The following is a 17,408-nucleotide window of genomic DNA, read 5'->3' as shown; positions in this document are numbered from 1 at the left end:
ACTAATTAAAATTTTCTAATAAATCGGAGCAATTTACAATAGAAAAGAGAACACAAACAAAAGAGGAGAAGAAGAAAGGCAGCAAAAGAAAGAACAAATAAAAGAGAAAAACACAGCTGGGACAGTCAAAATATTTAAGTTCAGAGATCAGAGATTTAACTTAACCAAAAATGATTTCCTGCATCCTCATAACTGTGGTCTAATCCAAGGCCAAGGCTGAATTCTGTACTGGGTAAATGAGACTTAAAACGGACACAAACGCTCCATTTGGTGTTGTAAGTGACTCATTCCAAATGAGACGTGAAACATCCTCCCTAGTAATAAACCTCCTGCTGCGATACACACACACACACTTTGATCTTCAAAGCTTTGTCTCATCCTGCAGAAAATGACGACAGGCGCATGAGCAGGGTTGCGTGGGTAATTGAATGTACTGCACTCAAAATACATTGACGGATACAATCCTATTAACGAAATTCACTACTTTCTCTCTCTTTTTCCTTCAACAGTTTCTCCAGTTCTCAATAGCTTAAACAGAAACCGTGGCAGTTTCATCTAGTTTCTAATTTATATGGTACATTTTCACTACTCAGATTTTGCCTCAAGCACAAAATGGTTTGCTGAAGGTAAGTGTGCCAGAGCTAAAGAGTCTAATGCCTAGCTGGTCAGAATCAACACTTAACCACCTGCTGCTAGATTTTGTAACTACACTATTATGCTGCCAAAATCCCACTGAAAAAACCCCCACATGACTAACCTTTCAAGGTCATAACCCTTGTGAAAATTAAGTACGCTTTAGCATTCATTAAAAAAAGAATACTTATTACGTAAATAATGAACTTTAAAAGTATATATACTTTAGTGTAACCTGAATACTTCAAGACACTTAACTGCATGTTAACTGCAATTAAATGAAAATGTACTATAATTTATATTTATATTAAAGGTGACCTATAATGCCCCTTTTACAAGATGAAATAAAAGTCTCTGGCATCCCCAGAATGGTGTCTGTCTGTGAAGTTTCAGTTTAAAATACCCCACATATAATTTATTATAGCTTGTCAAATGTGTCTTTTTGGGTGCAAGCAAAAACACGCCGTTTTTGTGTGCGTCCCTTTAAATCCAAATAAGCTGCTGCTCCCGGCTCATTTTCCAAAAGAGGGCAGAGCTTTAACAGCTTGTTAGATCAAAATCAACAACAACAAAATGACGATTGTCAGTAACGATGTTCAGCCTTACATTGTTCAAACCGGAGTCAGACACTGATGGAGCGACTCAGGAAGAAGTTACAACTTTTAGAATCCAACTGGACGTTTCTGAATGGTTAGTGGATTAATATATGTAGTTGCTGTGGAGTTGAATTAACTCATCAACAAGCATGTGCCATCATGTTAATCTTTAATCTTGCATGGCAACAAAACTCTACTACAACAACTCATCCTTCTCTCTAAAGCAGCCCAACATGGCCTCACCCCCTTTGTTGAGTGTTCCCAGGGGCAGGGTTTATGTAAATTTTAGGGTTAGTGATGTCACTAACCTGGGAAGAAGCTTGTTGTGGTCCCTACCAGCCGTTTGTTGCAGTCCTTAAACAGCTAATTCTTTAAAAGAAAATATCTCCCTTTGCATTAAACTTTGAGCGTCGTAACTTTGCAGATGTTGTTTATGCTCTAACAGCAACATTATACACTAACAAAAGTTAAAAAAGTGAAAATCAAAATCAACCTCCCCTTTAAATGCAATTAGTTGTTTTTTGACCCACTTAGGACTCGTAATTACTTCTATTGTCTTTGAAATATAGTTAGAGTATATTGACGAATGTACTGACAAGTACATAAAAGTTGTTAATTATTACTTTAGGGGGTGCTTAAATGACACCTTTCCTACTGAAAACCGAATACCTTGCCGTTCATTTATGTGTTTAGTCTATAGGTTTGCGCGTTTGAATGTGTATGTGCGCAGAAGCTTGGTTAAAAAGTGATATTTGCCAAATTAGTTGTGTCCGCGGATTTATGCGAACTGGAGTAATTTTGATAATGTTTTATCTACTGTATATATAGGGAAAGGAAAGGGAAGGAGGCCTTCGCAGGGGATAGTTTAATTGACACTTCAGGGCTGCGTTTTCGTCGCGTCTAGATGCAGGTCCTTCATCTCATCTGGATACGGCCTGGATCTGGCAGGCTGCGGCAAACCTCGGGATAAACATTGAGAGACTAATACTAGCGTAGACGTTATTCTTCTTATGATGTAGCGAGTACATCAGGTGTTATGGGAAGTGTTCCCGGTTCCGGCTGACCTAATCTATGCAGCCTAACAATTTACATGATTTGAATTATAGAAGTAGATAATGGTTTATGTGTATGCAAGTTTAAACAGATGTGTTTTTAGTTTAGATTTAAACTGACAGAGTGTGTCTGCTTCCTGAACAGTGATAGGAAGACTGTTTCAAAGATTAGGTGCTAAATAGGAAAAGGATCTGCCGCCTGCAGTTGATTTTGATATTCTAGGTATTATCAGCTGGCCAGAATTCTGAGATTGCAATAGACGTGAAGGACTATAATGCATTGAGAGCTCACTCAGGTACTGGGGAGCTAAACCATTTAGTGCTTTGTAGGTAAGAAGCAAGATTTTAAAATCTATACGATGTTTAATAGGGAGCCAATGCAGTTTTGAGAGAACCGGGCTAATATGGTCATGCTTCCTGGTTCTAGTAAGAACTCTAGCTGCTGCATTTTGTACGAGCTGTAGTTTGTTTAACAGGCGAGCGGAACAACCACCCATTAAAGCGTTACAGTAATCTAGCCTTGAGGTCATGAAAGCATGAACTAACTGTTCTGCATTTGTCATTGGGAGCATATGTCGTAGTTTAGATATATTTTTAAGATGGAAGAATGTGGTTTTACAGATGCTAGAAACATGGCTTTCAAATGAAAGATTGGTATCAAAGAGCACACCCAGGTTCCTAACTGACGACGAAGACTTAACAGAGCAGCCGTCAAGTGTTAGACAGTATTCTAGGTTATTATGTGAAGATGTTTTTGGTCCAATAATTAGAATCTCTGTTTTTTCTGAATTTAGTAGTAGGAAATTACTGGTCATCCAATTTTTTATATCAGCTATACATTCTGTTAATTTTGTGAATTGGTAAGTTTTGTCATGGCGTGAAGAAATATAGAGCTGAGTATCATCAGCGTAACAGTGAAAACTAACACCATGCTTCCTAATGATATCTCCCAAGGGTAGCATGTACAGAGTAAAAAGCAACGGTCCTAGTACTGAGCCTTGCGGTACTCCATACTGAACTTGTGATCGATATGACCTCTCTTCATTTACTACTACAAATTGATAACGGTCAGATAAGTATGATTTGAACCATGCCAATGCAATTCCACTAATGCCAAAATAATTTTCGAGTCTATTTAAAAGAATGTTGTGATCGATAGTCAAATGCAGCACTAAGATCCAGTAACACTAATAGAGAGATACAACCACGATCTGATGATAAGAGCAAATCATTTGTAACTCGAGCCATCTCAGTACTATGGTAAGGTCTAAATCCTGACTGGAAAACCTCACAGATACCATTTCTTTCTAAAAAGGAACATAGTTGCGATGATACTGCCTTTTCTAGTATTTTTGACAGAAAAGGTAGATTCGAGATCGGCCTGTAATTGACTAATTCTCTAGGATCAACCACACCCATAGAAATTCATTAGCATAACATAACCATGATACTTCCTTAACCAAAACCATTTATGCAAATAGCCTGTCTTATTGAGAAGGACTGAACAAACACAAACGTCATGAGTCAACATATATGAATTCATGATTGTACACACCTCTTCTTCTCTGTGGAAAACGATCCCCATCTCAATATCCTGCCAGAGCCGAGGGTCAGAGCTTAGGGTCAGATGTAATGCAGTGCAACAAGAGGTTAAACACATTACAACAGTGGTGGGCTGAGCTGGATAGTATCAGCTGACATGTGCACCACTGGAGATCAAACCACTGATCAGATCGGTGCTGGACCATTTCTCCATACCAAACTGCCAGACTAATGCTGCATTAACATGGAATGAGCCGGTCCATCTACAGTCCACTGACCCCAGGCTAACGGTTTTCCCTGTCATTACACTGTCAGGTCATTTGTGTCAATGGCACTAACAAATCCAGGCACTCAGCCTGTGATGTACTGTAAAATAACACACCAATGGAGCATGTGGATGGAGCAGATGTTGGGATATGTGCATAGATGTATTGTGTGTGATAAGATTGGTTTCGTTCAGTGTAAAGTATTTGTGTAATGCAGTTGTATGGTTTGCTCGTCAACCTATTAAGGCATTTTCACACCATGTCTGAATTACTGCCAAGAAAAACATTCATGACAAGATCTGAAAACTAAATAAATCTTTAACACTGAGACTAAATTATCAAATTGCACTAATCAGAGTTTTTTCAAGCATATATGAAGTCAGTTCCTCTCAAGTTCACACAGGTGTCCTATGACCACCGGTGTAGTTCATCGTATTAAGTTAAGTGACATATTAAGTGACATGACATGAAGGCCAAGTATGGTATCCCATGCTCAGAATTTTTCCTCTGCATGTAACCCAACCAAGTAAGTGCACACACATTAGGAGCAGTGAGTAGTGAACACACACACACACACACACACACACACACACACACACACACACACACACACACACACACACACACACACACACAGGTTTGTTTTTGTGAATTGTGGGGACATTCCATAGATGTAATGGTTTTCATACTGTACAAACCGTATTTTCTATCGCCCTATACCAAACCTACCCCTAAACCTACCCATCACAAGAAACTGTGCACATTTTTACTTTCTCAAAACAATTCTGTATGATTTATAAGCCTTTTGAAAAATGGGGACATGGGGTAATGTCCTCATAAGTCACCCCTTGCAATACCTACCCATGTCATTATACAAATTTGTATAAAAAGCATAGCTACAGATAGTTATTGCTGCTGATCTCTTGTAAATTTCATGCAGAACAGTTTATACAGAGAATGTGTAAAAAAACAACAAAAACAATGAACTTTCAAAGAGCAATGGCTCTGTTGGCAAACGGCTTGTTAATGAGAAAGGTCAGAGGAGAATAGCCAGACCCATTCACACTGTAAGGAAAGTGACAGTAACTGACATAGCCAAGTGTTAATGCTGTACAGAAGTGCAGCAGAAGACCAAACTGGGTTCCTCCTATTAACCTGGAAAAGGAACAGGGTAAAGGAGGTTATAGTGGACACAAGTGCAGATGGCAGAGTTACACCATGGCTACACCAGACGTGTGTGGCACGACGTGACAAAAGCAAATAGAACCCATTGTGATTCTATCTGTACTGAATGTGAAATGGAGTGGTGTGACACGACACAACAAATCCCAAACTGTAAACTGATGCCCTATTATATTTCTGACATACTCCAAGAGCTTGTGCTACTTCTGACACAATGGATTTGGAATTAGGGTTGGGTATCATTTGAATTTAACTGATTACGATTCCAATTCTTACTGATTCCTAATTTCAAAAAGCCTTGCCAAAAAGGCAAAAAAACAAACAAACAAAAAACACTTAAATATCATTCACATTTATTCAAAAACATTTCATTGTAGCTGAATACCATGAACAAAAATCAACAGGCTAAAGGTTGATTTACACTTCTGCGTCAAGTTTCAGTTTTATTGTCATATGCATATTCGTACAGAGTACCACAGCAATGAAATACAATGTGCCTTAGCACTCTCTCAGCACCAATCAATAAATAATATAAAATAAATGAGATAAAATAAAACTACTTTCAAACATACGCTCAAACCTCAACCCTCCTTCCACTTACGCTATAATTCAGTAACCTTACAGCCTGTGGATAAAAACTGTCCCTAAAACGTGACGTACGTGTTGGGATGCTCTGCCAACGTCTCCCTGATGGGAGTTGGGAAAAGAGACTATGTGCCGGATGACTAACATCCTGTATAATTCTCAGTGCCTTCCCAATACTGCGTTTCCAATAAATATCCTGTAGTGATTCCAATGGAACCCCAATAATTTTTGATGCAGTTTTAACCACCTTTGTCAGAAGATTCAGTTCACTTGAAGTAGCCCTTCCAAACCACACTGTAATATTACCTGTCAGTATACTCTCAATTGTGCAACGATAGAATTTTATTAAAATATTTTGAGACATACCATATTTCTTAAGACACCTCAAGAAATAAAGCCTCTGGTGTGCCTTCTTAATGGCACAGGTAATGTGGAAAGACCATGAAAAATAGTCTGAAATATAAATGCCTAAAAACTTAAAAGTATTAACGATTTCAACTGCAGAGTTATTGATATAGACAGGTGTATGTGTGGGTTTATTTCTTCTAAAATCTATGATGACCTCTTTAGTTTTCCCCACATTCAGGGACAAATTATTTCTACGGCACCACATGATCAATTCACTCACCTCATCCCTATAGGCAGTTTCATTATTGCTGTCAATAAGTCCTACCACTGTAGTATCGTCTGCAAATTTCACAATACTATTTGTGGGATATTTTGCAATACAGTCATAAGTATACAGACTATATAATAAAGGACTAAGACAGCAACCTTGAGGTGCACCGGTATTTAACACTATTGGGGCTGAGTATGTAGTGCCTACTCTGACTGTCTGAGAACGGCCTGTTAGAAAATCCTGTATCCACCTGCAGATGGGAATACAGAGGCCCAGGTCTAACAGCTTAGGTATTAAAATAGAAGGTCTGATAGTATTGAAGGCACTGCTATAATCAACAAACAGCATCCTGACATACGTATCCCTACCCTCTAGATGTTGAAGTGCAGAATGTAAAACCAATGATACAGCATCATCCACAGATCTATTTGATCTATATGCAAATTGTAGTGGATCCGTAATGACAGGAATGCAGTTGTTAATATATGATTTCACAAGCAAGTTCAAAGCACTTCATTATCACAGAAGTCAAGGCTACAGGTCTAAAGTCATTCATACAGGTGGCAGTTGTTTTCTTAGGCACAGGAATTATTATTGATTTTTTAAAACAATTCGGAACCATACAAAAAGAGAGTGACAGGTTAAAAATATCAGTAAAAACAGATGCAAGTTGACTACAACATGTCTTTAAGACACGTGGAGTAATGCCATCAGGCCCCGCAGCCTTCCCAATTTTCACAGCTTTAAAAACTTTACAAGTATCTGCAACTGAGACCTGATATGCTTGACTGCCAAGGGTACCCCCATCGGGAGATGATATGTCTGTGTATGTGTTCCCATATGAAGGTACTTTAACATGCACATCCCCGGTTGGAGATGATCCCCGCGTCAATGCCTCAGCAGAGCATTCAAAACGAGCATAAAAGTTGTTCAAATCATCTGGGAAAGAAGCAGAGCTTGTTATGGCGCCACTAGGTTTGGCCTTATAACTGGTGACCACTTGTAGGCCTTGCCAAACACGCCTAGAGTCCCCTTCAGAACAATATCGCTCTATCTTCTCCCGATGTAGTCTTTTAGCAGATTTAATTGCATTCCTTAGCTCGTATCTCGCGCTCTTGTAACGACCATCATCCCCGGATTTAAAAGCAGCTGTCCTCTCATGCAATTTCGCGCGAACATTTTTGTTTACCCACGGTTTTTCATTAGGATAAACACAAAAAGTACGTGTGGTAATACAACAGTCCACACAAAATTTAACATAATCCGTAACTGCTTCAGTATACTCATGCAGGGTAGCCGAATCACTAAAAACTGACCAGTCAGTAGAATCGAAACAATCTTGCAACATAAGCTCACCTTCTGCAGTCCAGCGCTGTACTGTCCTCACAGTGGGTTTCTCCCTTTTTATCTCTTGCTTGTACATGGGAAGCAATAGTATAGAGGAATGATCTGATTTCCCAAAGTGCGGCCGGGGGATAGATTTATAAGCTCCCTTGATAGTTGAATAACAGTGGTCAAGAGTTTTGCTGCCTCTGGTTACACAGCTAACGTGTTGATAATATTTCGGTAGCACTGACTTCAAATTACAATGATTAAAGTCCCCGGCTACTATGGAGAGGGCTTGCGGATGCAGCCTCACACACCTGTTGACAACGTCACAGAGCTCATCCAAAGCTGCCTTGGCGTTAGCTAGGGGAGGTATATATACTGCAGTGAGTAAAACTGATGGAAATTCTCGTGGTGCATAAAACGGCCGACATTTGATGGTAAGCTGTTCAAGGACCGGTGAACAGGAATTAGAGATCACTTCCACGTTAGTGCACCAAGAGTTGTTTACCAAAAAGCACACACCTCCACCTTTCGATTTACCGGTCATGTCCTTAGCTCGGTCCGAGCGTAATACAGAGAAACCATCCAAATGTATAGCACTGTCAGAATAATCCGATGTTAGCCATGTCTCAGTAAAACAGAACACACAGCAATTTCCCAGATCCCTCTGGACACTAACACGGCAGCGAAGCTCATCCATCTTATTGCTGATAGATTGCATATTTGCCAGCAACATGCTTGGTATTGGAGGCCGTGTAGGTCGATTCCGTAGCCTCACAAGCAATCCTCCGCGTCTTCCTCTCTTTCGCACATATCGCCTATGATTCCCAGAGCGCCAGTTTCCTGATCTTTTGTTAATATCCACAGGTATCATAGATGTTATAGACAGTTTTGGAACATTTTGTCTGATGTCCAATAAAGTCTGTCGATCATAAGTTATAGAGGAGGACATAGGCTGTATTATCAAACTAATAATTAAAGTTAAAACTAACACTAAACGTAACGTGAGAGAGGCTCGTAGCGTGTCGCCATTCATCGGCGCCATCTTGGCTATGTCTTATATGGACTTCTTTATGGGTGAAGACCTACGCCAGAGCCTCTGCGCCGTAGACTATGTGTCTGTTTTCATTTATACTTCTGCGTTGTTGTCCGCATCGACATGCATGCAGACCACTAGTAGGCAGTGTCCGTGGTAATGTTGAGTATCAAGACAAAAGCCAAAGAAGAAGCAGCTTGTCATGTACGTTGTCAGAGAAGCTTACAAATAGAAATGGCAGAGAAGCGGCAAATAAGTAATGACTTTTGTTGCAGTATGACTGCATGTGTCCCATGAAACAGAGAGTATTTCATTCCTATGGAAGTTGAAAACGCTCGCTCTTCTCCTATTGCTCCTCGACAGTTTTTTGACCCGTGGGAGGGGTTCTAGCAGACCAATCACAGCGCTTACGGTCTGCATAGAATTGACACGTTGTTACAATTTTGAAGAGGTGCACGTCAGGCTACGTCGTAGGCTACTCGTGGTAGAAATGGCCAACGCCGTACCTACGGCGTACACTCAACGCAGAAGTATAAATCAGCCTTTAAGATCACTCACACAAGGAACTTTTAGTTTAAAAATACCATAGCAAAAACAACTAGCCCAACTTACATAAATTTCAAGGATTAAAGGTGCCCTAGAATCAGAATTTGAATTTACCTCGGCATAGTTGAATAACAAGAGTTCAGTACATGGAAAAGACATACATTGAGTTTCAAACCCCATTGTTTCCTCCTTCTTATGTAAATCTCATTTGTTTAAAAGACTTCCGGAAAACACTCAGATCTCAACATAACACCGACTGTTACGTAACAGTCGGGATCATTAATATGTATGACCCCAATATTTGCATAATGCCAGCCCATTCGACGCATTAGACAAGGAAAGGCAGTATTCACGGCTGGATCTGTGCACAGACAAGGTAAGCAAGCAAGAACAACAGTGAAAAATGGCAGATGGAGCAATAATAACTGACATGATCCATGATATCATGATATTTTTAGTGATATTTGTAAATTGTCTTTCTAAATGTTTCATTAGCATGTTGCTAATGTACTGTTAAATGTGGTTAAAGTTACCATAGTTTCTTACTGTATTCACGGAGACGAGAGTCGTTGCTATTTTCATTTTTAAACACTTGCAGTCTGTATAATGCATAAACACAACTTCATTCTTTATAAATCTCTCCAACAGTGTGTAATGTTAGCTTTAGCCACAGAGCATAGCCTCAAACTCACACAGAATCAAACGTAACCATCTAAATAAATACTTTACTCACATAATTCGAAGCATGCATCCAGCATGCATGACGAACATCTTGTAAAGATCTATTTGAGGGTTATATTAGCTGTGTGAACTTTGTAAATGCACTGTAATATAGTCGAGAGCTCGTGTGGCAGATGGAGCGCATCTCTTAAAGGGGCCGTGCTGAAAAAATCAGTGCATAGTTAATGATGCCCCAAAATAGGCAGCTAAAAAAATTAATTAAAAAAAATCTATGGGGTATTTTGAGCTGAAACTTCACAGACACATTCAGGGGACACCTAGGACTTATATTACATCTTGTGAAAAAACAATCTAGGGCACCTTTAAAGACAAGTAAACACTCAGTAATTAAAAAGGACAAATTAGCAATCGCACAAATAAATACAACTGAACAAAGACTGAAATAATCTGTTTTAATATTTTCAGATATTCAAATGTAAAATAACACTGCACTTTATAAATAAAATATACATTACAAATATTGTTTGTTAATGTCAATTCCAATTTAGCATCATTTAAATGTCACCGCCTACCTGATTATTATTGCTGACCATGTGCATCCCTTTATGACCACATTATGTCATATTCTAATGGATTCTAATAAGGATATTTTATCATGACAACTACTTACTTTTCTTGTTATCTCAACAAAACAACAGTGGTTTTCTCAAGATCTTGATGTAAAAATCCCCCCCCCCCCCATGGTCTGGAAGTAACAAAATCTGGAACAAAAGAAGATATTTTGAAAAGTGTTTTTTATCCATAATGAAGTCATTTTGGGGACCAATGTTTGGACCTTTCAAAATATCTTCCTTTGTGTTTTGCAGAAGAAAGAAAGTCATACAGGTTTAAAAGATTACAACATTTTTTGGTTTTGGGTGAACTGTCACTTTCAAGTTGTTTTATACAGCGCTACATTTTTTCATAGCACAGCGGCCAAGCAAAATGAAACTCTTACAGTACAATGATTTTTGTACAATTGTGTATTGTTTTCATTAATAATTAGTCATACTGTGTATGTGTGTACTGCAGATATTGTTCTCTGTAACTAACCCTCAGAGACCCTCATGTTTATTGTATCAGACGAGGTTAACCATCTTCCTGCTGTTCATGGGACAATGAACTCTGTGTAAATGGTATCGTACTAGGCATTGTGCATCAGTGAATTTGTGTTTGGACAGTACATCACCGCTTTCTCTGCATTTTCTATTTGTACAGCTAAGTTAACCATAATAGAGTGAAAAAAAAAAACTGGCATGGAGAGCACATCTTCTTTCTCTCTCTCTCACTTCTTATCTCTCAGTGTCATTTGAGAGCCAAGGAACTGTCTTTTCAACTGCTTTAATAAAAATGTGCAGTGGATCTATTGAAAAGAACTTGCACTCAGGTTATTTCACTTATTGTTAGCAGTCAAGCGGATTTTCCAGATCATGTGAATCACACTGAGGGTGTGTTGGTGTGAACCACAGAAGAGTCATTAAAATTCATTCATTCTTTTTACCACCACAAAAGCAAGTATCTCTTTATCTCACTCACTTCCCCTGAAACTCACACACATACATGTGAACAGGTGAGTCATTAACATTACACCTATAAAAACATTAAAAGTAATTGTTTTGCTGTAAGCCTCGGGCTGTTCTTTACCATGGCTGTCAGACCAGTATGTGAAGAGAGAGAGAGTCCGGAGAAAAGGTACACATACCAGATGACAGAGCTTTTTACTGAGAAGTCAACGGAACGGTAAAGCCTGCATACCGCACATAGCAGCTTGATGACATACAGTCACATGCAGGTCAACTCATGCGAACCCTTGTGAAATGAATCTATTAATTAGCATTGGCATAATGTCAGAGAAAGGGCAGAAATAGCTTCACGCCTGGCAGAATGTCTTGTCGCTGTATGAAAATGCTGCAATCATGCCTTGTTTTTGAACTGATTATACACATTTTGATCCTTTTCTCAGTAGTTTTATGATTATTACATTTTTATGTGACTGATTAATATTGAATTACCATGGCGGAGGTTAGGAGTTGTTAGTCTGAAGCCGATTTCTACTGACACAACCAGGTCAAGAGGAACCGAGTTACAGTGAGCTACCCAGCATCTTGGATGGATGTCAAAGCCAGGCTTAACCTTTTCAGTATTAAACACATCTCTTCATTAGTCCTACAGAATATTTCCTAATATACATTTCATTCCTTCCTGCAATCTTTTCTTATTCTGTTTGATTTTTGTCTAGATTGCCTTCTGGATTGTCATTTTGTACAGAAGTCTTAAGAGACCATGCTTTTTTTTTTTTTTTTTTCTGTCTTGCTTTCTTGTGATCAAGACATATTTTTCTTGTGATCTCAACATAAAGTTGTCACAAGAAAGCACTCACCATTTCTCTTCGCAAACTACTGAGTTGGCATCTGTCACACATTATTCTACAATCATGCAGACTGTTTAAGAAATCTCTGGCAACAGAGACAGTTTGCTAACCATCAACTATCATGAGGATATTTTAAATGAATTTAAAATAATTATTTATTTAAATATTTTTCAACATTTCTTTGTGATATGTAAACAATTTGTAATAAATTAAAAAAAAAATATTAATAATGACGGGATACATGCTTTGTTGATATACAGTTGCATGGAAAAGTATGGGAACCACTTGCAGAATCTGTGAAAATGTGAATAATTTTAACAAAATAAGAGAGATCATACAAAATGCATGTTATTTTTTTATTTAGTACTGTCCTGAGTAAGATATTTTACATAAAAGATGTTTACATATAATCCACAAGACAAAAAAGTAGCTGAATTTATCAAAATATCTCTGTTCAAATGTTTGGAAGCCCTTGATTCTCAGTACTGTGTGTGGTTACCTTGGTGATCTATGACTGTTTTTTTTTGTTTTGTGATGGTTGTTCATGAGTCCCTTGTCTGTCCTGAACAGTTAAACCGAGCTCTGTTCTTCAGAAAAATCCTTCAGGTCCTGCAGATTCTTCAGTTTTCAAGGATTTTTTGCATATTTGAACCCTTTCCAGCAGTGGCTGTAGGATTTTAAGATCCATCTTTTCACACTGAGGACAATTGAGGGACTCAAACACAACTTTTAAAAAAGGTTCAAACATTCCCTGATGCTCCAGAAGGAAACACGATGCATTAAGAGCCGGGGGGTGAAAACTTTTGAACAGGATGAAGAAGTCCAAACTTTTCTTATTTTGTTGAATTTTTTTTAATTTTTTTTTTATTTAGTACTTCCCTTCGGAAGCAATGGAAGATTCTTGCATGTTTCCCAGAAGACAAATTAAGTACAATTTACCTTGATCTTTAAATTAAAAAGGGTTTTCACCTCCCGACTCTTAATGCACCGTGTTAACTTCTGGAGCATCAGTGAATGTTTGAACCTTTTTTAATAGTTGAGTTTGAGTCCATCAGTTGTCCTCAGTGTGAAAAGATGAATCTCAAAATCATACAGTCACTGCTGGAAAGGGTTCAAATATGCAAAAAATCCTTGAAAACTGAAGAACCTGGAGGACCTGGAGGATTTTTCTGAAGAACAGAGCTCAGTTTAACTGCTCAGGACAAACAAGAGACTCACGAAAAACCATCACAAAACATAAAAACAGTCGTAGATCTGCGGTTCACTGAGGAGTCGTGAACCCGGATGAACAACAGACCCGGAAGAGAATACAATGCGGAATAAAGTCGTAGTTTTTGTTGTTTTTTGACCAAAATGTATTTTAGATGCTTCAAAAACTCTAACTAACCCACTGATGTCACATGGACTATTACGTTTCTGGACATGGACAGTATACCACACATACATTTTCAATGGATGGACAGAAAGCTCTCGGACTAAATCTAAAATATCTTAAACTGTGTTCCGAAGATGAACGGAGGTCTTACGGGTTTGGAACGACATGAGGGTGAGTCATTATTGACATAATTTTCATTTTTGGGTGAACTAACCCTTTAAGAACCAATGGTTTCCGAACTTTTGAACAAGTTATTTTAATAAATTCAGCTACTTTTTTGTCTTGTGGATTATATGTAAAATATCTTACTCAGGACAGTACTAAATAAAAAATAACATGCATTTTGTATGATCTCTCTTATTTTGTTAAAATTATTCACATTTTCACAGATTCTGCAAGGGGTTCCCAATGCAACTGTACATGGAACATCAACAAAGGAAAGTGCTTGAATAACATGTTGTTGTTGTTGTTAACACCTGTTGTATGCGACTACTACTTAGAGCTTTGGTAAAATATTATATATACTGTACATACACATATATTTACAGTTCAAAAGTTTGAGGTCAGTAAGATTTCTTTTAAAAAAATCCTACTGACCTTAATCTTTTAAATGGTATTGTGTAAAAAGTATTGTGATCAAGAAACTTGAAATCACAACAAAACAAGGCAGTAACTGAAATAATGTATGTCCTCTAAGGGTTTATGTACTTTTGACAAACAAATACAGTAGTATTAAAGGGTTAGTTCACCCAAAAATGAAAATTATCCCGTAATTTACTCACCCTCAAGCCATCCTAGGTGTATATGACTTTCTTCTTTTAGCCAAGCACAATCTGAGTAATATTAAAAAATGTCCTGCCCTGGCTCTTCCAAGCTTTATAATGGGAGTGAATAGTAACTGATTTTGAAGGCCAAAAACGTACATCCATCCATCATAAAAGTAATCCATACAACTCAAGTGGGTTAATAAAGGCCTTCTAAACTGAAGCGATGCATTTTTGTAAGAAAAATATCCATATCCATCCAACTTAATAAACTAGAATCACTGGCTTCCATATGTGAGTCAATTCCGGTGGAAGAGTGAACTTTGACCTGACGCATGACGCACTGACAAAAGTGGAAGCGCAGAAGATAGAGTAAAACATAATACATCGGTAACAAATTAGAAGTTTAAAACAAGAATTTTTAAAGAGAAATGTCTGTTGCCCAGCCCTATTTGTTTGAACCGCGAGAGGCGTCTACTCTCACTTAAAGGTGCTAAAGAGGATGTTTTGTTTAATACATTTTTGCCATATTACTTGAAACTGTCTTTACTAACTGATAAAAGACTATTTATTAGGTGCACTGAAAGTAATAATATTAATATACATCATCTGTGCACGAGGTAGGGCCTTAAAAACATCAGCCAATCGTTTATGCGATCATCGCGTAAACGATTGGCCCTCTGGCTTGTCAATCACTGCGTGACGTTCCTTGTGAGAGACGTGCGCGGATTGGCCCTCTGGCTTGTCAATCACTGCCATGACGTTCCTTGTGAGAGACGAGCGCGGCTGCGCGCTCCAGTAACTTTCCACACTCCACAGGTGCCGCATGCAATGTTTTTGTCAGGAGACAGGAGTAACAACTGCAGATTATGAGTTACCTGCGGTGAGTCCGACATAATGAATCCACTAACACAACACAGCAAATGCCGGTGGTAAACACTCGTGTTCCAATACGAGTGTTTACGAGTTTTGGGAGGCGTTCCTTCGAAGGAGGGGGGGTTGTTCTTACGCATGCGCTCATTTCAAAAACTCAGTAACAGTCTTTGGATTCTCAGTCAACGAAAAAATCCTCTCTATCACCTTTAAGCTTACGCTACTCCTACATCTCGTGAACATATGGACGGACGTTACCGGAAGCTAGTGATTACTAGATAGTGATGTTTTTCTTACAAATCGCATTGCTTCACTTTAGAAAGCCTTTAATAACCCCCTGGAGCGATATGGATTACTTTTATGATGGATGGGTGCACTTTTTTAGGCTTCAAAAACTCAGTTACTATTCACTCCTATTATAAAGCTAGGAAGAGCCAGGATTTTTATTTTTTTTTTTAAACTCTGATTGGGTTTGGCTGAAAGGAAAAAAATCATATACACCTAGGTGAGTAAATTATGTTATAATTTTCATTTCTGGGTGAACTAACCCTTTAAAGCATTTCTATATAATTACAGATACATACATTTTCTCTCTTTTCAAAGTTTAATATAATATAATATAATTAATATAGGGCTATTTGGAAAAATGTCAGTTGGCTTACCTGTAGTGCTCAAGATGTCTGTCTCTCTTTCCATCCTTTTCCTATACTTTTCCTATACTTTTCAGATAACAAAAAACAAATAGGGCCAATAATATTACATATAGTGATATAACACACAAAAATTTGAACAACATAAACAGTTTGTTTTCAAAAATGTGTTGAAATAGCTACTTATTATTGGGCAGGGGCATTATTTCCAAAAAGACACAGGGCAGATTTAACGAAATAACTAGTAATTAAACATCCTTGAAAGAGAAACAGCTGTGATGCATGCCTACCTGCATCTTTTGTTCATAATCATTACCCCATCTATGCTTAATGTGCTCTGTCTGTCTATTGTTTGTCTCTTCCTTTTTCCATACAGCCAATTTGTGGTTTTTGTTAGGGTAATCAAAAAGTTTGAGCTGTGCAGTTTGTTTTGTATATTATTGTTGTTTACACCTATAGCCAGGGAAGATTCAGTGACTGTAATGAATCTCTCATGGGAGTTGTATTTTATAGGCAACAAACACACTAAATGTTCTAAGGATGAGTTGACAAAGACCCACACGAACGAGCACACACACACACACACACACACACACACACACACACACACACAAAAACACTGCAGATAAGAGTTTTATGCATCACACTGCCAAGGACTGCTCAAGATTGGGCCCATAAATCAAACGGACTCTCTTTACACACACAGACACACACATACGAACGCACACACACACCAACACACCCTCTGCCACTGCGTCCTTGACATTAAATGGATTTTTTTCTCTACCCTTCCCGGCAGTTTCTTCATTACTGAAGTTATGGAGCTATGATTTATGTAGCTACGGCCATCACCGCTGCACAATTTTCAGCCAAACAACTACACATTCCATAAAAAAGAGAAGAGGAAGATGTCCCTTTTTTATCTTCTCTCTCCTTAATTCTCTCTCTCTCTCTCTCACTCACTCGTTCGCTCTCCCACCCTCCCTCCGGCACCAGCCGCTATGCAGGGGGTAATATAAATTGACAATGTTATGTGCGCCTCTCTATTTGGGGAGATGATTTCGCACACGGTTGCTGAATATAGACTGTACATTTGAAAAGAAATGTGCTGAAAGCAATCTCTCATGGTAAACTTCAAGATAATAAATAATTCACTTCCCAAACGGAAAATATCAACACACCTTGAGATAGAAATAATGCTTTGACTGATTTATTGTTTGGCAGCCTCTGCTCAAAAGGTACAGGATCCAGAAACCTCCTTGATCTCAC

The 17,408-nt window shown here is 38.3% G+C and overlaps 1 long non-coding RNA gene across 2 annotated transcripts in view; it reads right to left on the bottom strand.

Moving 5' to 3' along the window:
• Nucleotides 1-17,408, bottom strand: part of LOC125267162 — a 66,458-nt gene that overhangs the window by 14,059 nt on the left and 34,991 nt on the right. Inside the window, exon 2 of one of the 2 annotated variants that reach the window (XR_007184625.1) lies at nucleotides 16,152-16,208. The exons of the other annotated variant lie outside the window; for it this stretch is intronic. This is a non-coding gene — a long non-coding RNA (uncharacterized LOC125267162). The remainder of the gene's footprint in view (nucleotides 1-16,151; nucleotides 16,209-17,408) is intronic. 2 annotated transcript variants of the gene reach the window in all.

The sequence above is a fragment of the Megalobrama amblycephala genome, linkage group LG4 (assembly GCF_018812025.1).
Source record: "Megalobrama amblycephala isolate DHTTF-2021 linkage group LG4, ASM1881202v1, whole genome shotgun sequence".
Lineage (NCBI taxonomy): Eukaryota > Metazoa > Chordata > Actinopteri > Cypriniformes > Xenocyprididae > Megalobrama > Megalobrama amblycephala.
Note: the sequence above shows the minus strand (reverse complement) of the source record. Positions and strands in the feature narration are given on the sequence as shown.